Source organism: Sinocyclocheilus rhinocerous, unplaced genomic scaffold (assembly GCF_001515625.1).
Source record: "Sinocyclocheilus rhinocerous isolate Xijiao unplaced genomic scaffold, SAMN03320098_v1.1 scaffold368, whole genome shotgun sequence".
NCBI lineage: Eukaryota > Metazoa > Chordata > Actinopteri > Cypriniformes > Cyprinidae > Sinocyclocheilus > Sinocyclocheilus rhinocerous.
The window spans coordinates 1,270,162-1,278,184 of NW_015664681.1; the positions used below are offsets into that span (position 1 = coordinate 1,270,162).

The following is an 8,023-nucleotide window of genomic DNA, read 5'->3' on the forward strand; positions in this document are numbered from 1 at the left end:
CTCTTGAGGTATTCGGCCAATCACAACGCATTGGATAGCTGGCCAATCAGAGCACACCTCGCTTTTTCAGACCGATGAGCTTTGTAAAAATCGACGCGTTTCAGAAAGGTGGGGCATAGAGGAGAAACAATAATGTACAGTATGTGGAAAATAATGTGTTTTTTTAACCTTAAACCGCATAAACACATTTCATTACACCAAATACACAAAATAATGTTCTTTTTAGTAACATCATATGACCCCTTTAAGAAAAATGGTTCTAAACGGTATCTTGGGGTTGTTCGGCTTGCAACAATAGCAGAACCTTTTTTAAAGCTAAATAGAACTTTTTTTATAAGGTTCCATAAAGAACCAAGCTTTCAAGATGCTATATAAGACCTAAATAATGTTAGAAAGAACCTTTGATTTAAGATTTTGTTGTTGTTTTAATTATTATTAGTATTAGTATATATAATAATTTCTTTCTTAATATTGTTTTTACCTGGCTGTCTGTCTTTTCTTAAAATACCTTATAGCCTCTGTTAGGGTTTTGCATTTTAAAAAATGCCAAGCCATGTCAGGTACTTTTACTATTTTATTGACATGGGAATTTGTAACAAAAATGACAGGGATCTAACAATAACAACAACACTGAATAAGAATAATTACATAGAGAAATAAAACACAAAATAAATGCAGTGAAGTCAATGCAATCAAGTTCCAGCGAACTATCTTTACAATCCTCTATGATTGATGCCTTTATGCCCATCATGAGTGTCAGTTTCTCTCTGCAGATGGTCATGGTTGTGGGATGCCACAGCATCAGGATGTAAATATACGCAAATTAATTTAGAGTTGCAATGTGTCTCTTCCATTTGTTTAAAACAATTCTGTTTAAGAATAGTTTTTTTTGTTTTTTTGGCCATGTTTAGTTAGTAATTTCAAATTCTAACAATATGGATCATAAATTCAATATCACTGTTACTTACTTAGTAGAGAAGAGGAGAGAAGTATCCTCACCTGAACAGAGCTGCTCACACTTGATTGGTAGGAAACCAGTTACAATTCAGAAGTTAAAATGTATAGACAATTCATAGATTACGAATGAAATCATTTACCTGTCAAGAGTCTGTTGACAGTCTTGTGATGTTGAATGGTTAAGCTCCAAAAATTTAGCAATGAGGTGGCCTTGACAGTTACAGATTAAAAAAAAAAAAAAAGCCTAAACGCAAAGAACTATTTCAGCATAAGAGTTTTTCAGGATGATATGGTTCTAAATAGAACTGTTACTACATGAAAAGACCCTAAAAGAACCATCTTTTTTAGAGTACAGATTTACATGTCCACAACACACATGCACTGCAAGAGCTTCCTGCAGTTTGTGAGTGAAAACTTGAGTGAATGTGTGTGGGGGGGGGGTTCAGGTATACCATACATTATGGCGAAAAAAATGTCCACATAAAGATGGCATTATCCAAAATCCTTGTCCTTGTAGGAACACTTTTGGTCTCTATGAGGAAAAATAAATCTATACAGAATGAAGTCTTTTGAAAATCTTAAAATGTGAGTGGTAGGTTTAGGGGTAGGGTTAGGGTAAGGGGAAAGAATATACAGTTTGTACAGTATAAATGCCATTACACCTATGGAATGTCCCCATAAAACATGTAAACACAATGCATGTGTGTGTGTGAGTGTGTGTGTGTGGGTACATTTGAAGATAACTCAGCAGTCAAAGTAACAAGTTTAATGAAAAAAAATTAAACAGGTAGTGTAATATGTTTTAGGTGATATCTAACAATAAATACTAATGAGATATTTCATGCAAATATTATAAACATCTTCAAAGCTATAGAAGATATTCCAAGTGCTCAACTAATCTCTGTTTATTAGTAGTAGTAGTAGTATTAGTAGTAGTAGTATGTTCTTATTGGTTCTCACTAATAACCCACATTTTACATACTGTACCTACTGCACATAATTGCTTCCGTTTTTCTCTCACTTTTGTCTTGGTTTTTTTATTTACTCATTTACAATGTCTGAAATAAACATGCTTCATACAGAACTCATGTACATTCAAAGTAAGTACAATTTTTTTTTTTCACAATGCATCTTCATTTTCACAATACTGGCAGATTTGTTTTTGAGGTAGCTATTACTCATCAGTCAGAACAAAAAAATGTATAAAAAGAAGTGCAAACAACAGAAGACAATGCTGATTAAGAAGACTGTAATGAGTGGGCAGGTTAAGACACAAGACAACCAGAGTGTTTGAACAAGAAACACAGATAAATAGTTTGAATCTCAGATCCTTGAACATGGATACACACACCTAAATCACACACTTTCATTGTAACACACTATAACTTCTATTATATTTAATTAAAGACAACGATTATTACTACAGTCTAAGCTTAAGCCAAGCCTTAATTTTATTTAAGAAAAAAAATCATTACTTTATTTTTGAACTACTTTTAGGACATCCACAAAAAGAAATTTGTCAGGTTTTTTGTACTTAGGGATTGACACACAAACTATTGATGCAAATGATGTCTATGATGCTTACGGTGCTTTTGGGAAACACGGGCCAGATCAGTGTGAATTTTGAATATTTTAATAAACCATAAACAGCATTTATATGATGGGTCAAAATGTTTCTCATGCGTCTGATGTTTATGAAGGACGGTATGCCTGCATAACCTGTAGGAAACCTTGTTTAACATTTTATATAAATGCCTGCATTGAGTGTTCTGGTTGAGCTTTAATTTTTAATACGCCACAGTCAGAATTAAAATAACACATAAATGTGCCTTAATAAACAACATTTTGGTTTGTATTGGTAATCCTGACTCAATATTTGACTATATATTGGATGTCAGACAGAAAGGACACAGGTATGACTACATTTAGTCAGTTTTAATTGTTTTATGACTCTTCAAAGTCTTAATTTAAATATACAGGCAATAAAAGGATAAGCAAAGGTAAAAGATTCTGCAGTATTACACGCAAAGAGGAGAGTAACAATTGCATAAGCAAAATGCTGGAAAGCTGACATTTCCATGTTTTCAGATTACATGATTTGGATAGTCAGATGGAAATGACAGACTAAATATTTTAGGTAACATGTAAAGATGGGGTCGATTAGTCTCAGTCTGTCTGTGTGAGTGTGTGAGTGAATGTGTGTGTGTGTGTGTGTGTGTGTGTACAGGTATATATGGTTTATGAGGACACAAATGTGTATAATGACATGGGTACTACAACGTAAGCATGGTTTATGAGGACACTTCCTGTGTCCCCTTAAAACAAAAGGCTTAAAAAACATACAAAACTGTGTTTGTTGAAATTCAAATAAAATCTGCCGAATTCCCTCCAGCCTCATAGATTTGCTTGCTTCACAGCAGTTTTTTGAGGGGGCGTGATATGACATAATATCAGCAAATCTACCATAATTAAAAAATTATTTTTAATTGTAAAAATTAGGGATAAGAGCTAAGCATAAATGATCGAGTCAAAAATCTTTGAAGAATCTTTAAATTGAGAACAGACATAAAAAATAAACTGCGTTTTCAGTAATCTATTTTTTTTTCTTTGTCCTCGAGTATTTATATACAATACTGTTATGTGCATAAAGCTGCAGGTTTTAATGCAACTAAAGTCATGAGAGGTATTGAATGTGATACATCACTAATAACAAAAATTAAACAAAATAATTCAAATAAAATGACTTACAATTAAAATGACTGAACATTGATGTTAGCAGAAGATCTCACAGATAACATAAATAATTATTTCAAACAAAGTCAGTTTTAGGATTATTTAACACGTTTTAGAAGTTGCTTTAGTCTGATTCAGCTCATTTCAATAGTCTATATGAGTTATATGTAGAAATAGCTTTAACTTCAAACAATAAAGTGGAAAGGGAAGAAGTTTTTAGGTTACATTTTTCATCATTCTAAATCATTTTTAGATGCCTGAAAAAAACAATAAAGGTAAAATGTCATTACACAGACATGTAAAGAAGTCTCTTTATTATCAGATTATAGCCAATCAATGTACAGTATTATTTGTAAATTCAGTAGCTCTGAAAATATATAATGTATCATTTAAAATGTCAAAATAATAAAATATACAAAATGGTAGACAGAAACGACTGGGGTGTGCTGATGCAGATATCTCCCCCTTTGCTCTCATTTGGGATTGAAACTGCAATCCCAGTGTTTAAATGTGCAAATGAGAAATTATTATTTGCAGTAAAGTGTAATATTCTTCTGTAATTATCATTGTCTAGTCTGTATAGGTCAGATTTAGGAGGAGTTTGAGGTTTACTGAAAGCATACTGAACACTAGGTACATTTCAAAGTGACCTGAAGCATGAGGTACGGTAAAAAAATAAAATAAAATAAAAAAATCTAATGTCTAATGTAAGATCTAAATAAACCCACATTCTATTTCACATATATTTAAAAAAAAAAAAAATCTTTAAGGAGATCTCTAAGGTGGCCCGTGAGAAAAAATGCAGACAGTTCTCTGCACATCTCAGCCGTGAGTATTATTTTTGGCAGATGCATTCCTGACTTAGTATTCACAATTGTTTAATCCTAAAAAGTGCATAATTTAAAAATCATATGATTTTTTTCAATGTGAGTTTGCAATATTTCAAATGACCATGATGTATAATAGTGAGTCAAAAAAAATTACAAGATATGTACAGATGTACAGAAGTGTATTTCGAGAATCCATATATTTTTTAATAAATCCAGCATAATCTGAATGTCACTGAAGCACTTTAAGACAAAGGGTGAGAAAAATCATAATGTGATTTGATATAGACAACTACTAGACAACAAGGACAAATCTGTTTTCTTTTGTTCTGGGGGGGAAATGTTATCCTTTATAAAAGTGTGTTAGTCCTTTTACTTTAAAGAAAAAAAACTAAAAGAAAGAAAGAAAGTATTGTTGAGTTTTAATTAGTATTATTGTTCAAAATCCTACCATGACAGATAGACTGATAGCATGCTTTAGTGCACATCAGTAACGTTCACACCACAACCTGCTTTAAGTAATGAAACTGCACATTTAAACAATGTGTTAAGTCATACAAAATGTTAGAGGCTGTCTGTGTCTGTATAGATGAGGCTGGGTTAAGTCAACCTAAGGGGTAAGCAGTCTTTCAGAGCAAGTTCTCCACTTTGCTTCACGCACAGACTGAAATGCTTAATGCAAAGACAGCTGGAAAGAAAATAAAAAATTGGGAAAAAATTTATATATGAAAATAAATTGTCAACATAGCATCTTCTATATTAGAAAATGTTCATGTTAAAAAAAAATAAAAATGTTTTAATTGAAAATGTTTTGCGTTCGCATTTCTTTAAAAAAAAAAGTATGTGGAAATAAGTCGAGCACATCATAAAGGCATTATTCACCCAGAAAGTAAATTCAGATGATAATAAAATCAGATACGTTTGTAGGCTTTGGGCCTTTCTCTAATAACGTAGTGCAAAAGCCTGAGTTTATACATGTGTAAAGTGCTGTATCAAGGCTTCCTATACAAGTCATATTTATTTTATATATATTTTATATTGCTTCTTACATGATTAATAATTTACTTTGCAGATTTTAAAATGAGATTTTACAAAACTAAAAACAAAAAGGCATAGTTAATAGGCACTGATGCATAGACAACTGAAACGCATTGGAAATTATTAATTTTTTTTACAAAATGCTCTGAAAGACTTAATCATTTATAGTAACTGTTAGTAACCACTACCAGCTGTTAGTAGAAATGGGTTTATCACAACATAAGGATCGTCTGGGCTTTGACTGCGTAGTGTGTTTACCAAAACAGATGAATCCGTCTAGATCATCTAGATATTTTACCCCATTGCAAAAATGAATGAGAATGAAAACATCATTTGTCACTGTAAACATTTATTTTCTTATTAATGAATTAATACAAAATAAAAATCCACTGTTTGTATACATGGTTTTGAGGAGTTACGATATGAGCACATCACCTATTAAACATACAGTCAGAGGATGGGGGTCAGCCTCCTGTTTTTGTTTTAGTTTATAAAACGTAAAAATGAACAATTCCCGAAGCTTACAGAACTGTACATCTTAATATTTACACTAAATATGCAATCTGGTTGCAATCTACAGCATTATGAAAAAAGACAAAGAAAAGACGATCCATAAATGTTACGTATCCAGTAGCTATAAAATCAATGACATGATAACAAGCATTTGAGAAAATACACACAAATGCCATTATTCACGTGCCTGGCATCTGTTATTTAGGCATGGGCTGTCCTGATCTGTTGACTCGGATTCCCATCCGTCCCTCTCTCTCTGAGTGTGTTTGTGTGTGTGTGTCTGTCTGCTTCTCTCTGTTTTAGCTCAGACCCTGGGGCTGGAATAACCTGCACACAAATGAACATTAGTTTTATTTAAAAGTACTTACTTTACAAGAGAAAGTGATTTACTTTCTGCTTGATTAGAGAACGTGTCTGGAACAGGAACGTGAAAAGGCCTGAACATTGATGGCGCAGTTTTGTGATAAAATAGTCTGGAAATATATATTTGTTAGGCCATTTTTGTTGACTATGACAATTAGAGACAAGTGGAAATTAAGGAAAGTGCTGTCAGCACCTACACACGCATACACACTTATGACTCATGTATTTGTATATATCAAATAATTCTCTTTACATTTTTTGCAAACCACATAACTTTGAAATCATAGTCAATCAAACAATTACTTGACTAATCATATAGCTAAATCGCAGAGTCCCCTTGTCTTTGATCCTTACTAAACTACCACAGTTTAAATGTCAGGCATGACATAGCATGTTCTGAAACAAGCACAATTATCACATATTATCCACTATTTGCAATATGCATAATCACAGATCTCAAAGCATAATGTTGAACACGTAGCAGTAGAAAACTTGCCTTAAAAACTTTATGATATTACTGTCATGGTTAACTGCTGCACTGAATAATGCATTTTCATACTTGCAGCACTGCTGGACCTATATACTGTTTTGCGTCTTTACAGTAGCACATTATATTATTAGAGGCTGTCTATGCCATGATGATAATAATTAAATGATTCAGTTAGGTTTTCCTTATGTCACAACAGAGAGTGTGTGTTCTACTTAATGAAGTGTGGATAAATCTAATGTTAGGAAGTCTGGGTGGATTATGTAGACTCCCTTATAGTTCACTTTATCTTGTGTGCAATTAATCTGTCTACACTGGCAAAATATTTGGTCTAGAAAAAATTTTGAGTCAGAAATTGTTAGTAAATTTTCCAATTAATTACAAAGAAGCTGCAAGTAACACTTAAGTACGCCGAATTTTGCAGTAGGTAGTGTTTTCTTGTAATAATCTTTGCTTTATTTACAACTTCGAAAAATAATTTTACAGTGTATGATGTGTTAAGGTAAGTGTGAACAAGCCATATGTTATATCTGGACAACATAACTCCGGCTCCCTAAATTTGAGCACAGGTAAGGGCACGTGACACTACTAGTCTAACGTTGTGATATTTTGACATGTTCCTATATTGCGAGCATCTAACATGCGTGTTTTCAATTTAATTTAACAAGGACTCAGTCAAGGATCGGTCCGTCTATACATCGGCTGCTGTGATTAGATTTCCATTTAAACACGTTGGAGTGCCACGAATCGTGTTTGAAAATTGTATGCTAACTCTCCAAACACAACTGATGTTCCACGAGCTGTATGCAACAGCACCTGCGCGCGCGTCAGCTGCGTCTCTGCAAAACTCCAAATAAGATGTCACGATCCAGATGTAATATTCTTTTTATTGCATTTGTGCTTTAATTCAGTTGTTTATTCACATGGTAAAACCGTTAAGCATCGCATCGTTTATTTTAGTTATAGTAAGCATGCAGTCCCCAGCCCTTAGTGTTAAAATTCAGAATTAAATCACGTTAACTGATAAGGCGCGGTTGGAGCCACTTGATACTGAAAGGGTGTGCCAGCCTAAAAAAAGAGAAAGAAAATAGGGGGGGGGGGGGGG

The 8,023-nt window shown here is 33.2% G+C and overlaps 1 long non-coding RNA gene across 1 annotated transcript in view; it reads right to left on the reverse strand.

Moving 5' to 3' along the window:
• Positions 1-5,901: 5,901 nt before the first annotated feature.
• Positions 5,902-8,023, reverse strand: part of LOC107730275 (uncharacterized) — a 13,309-nt gene continuing 11,187 nt past the window's right edge. The window contains exon 3 of the long non-coding RNA XR_001638667.1: positions 5,902-6,395. This is a non-coding gene — a long non-coding RNA (uncharacterized LOC107730275). The remainder of the gene's footprint in view (positions 6,396-8,023) is intronic.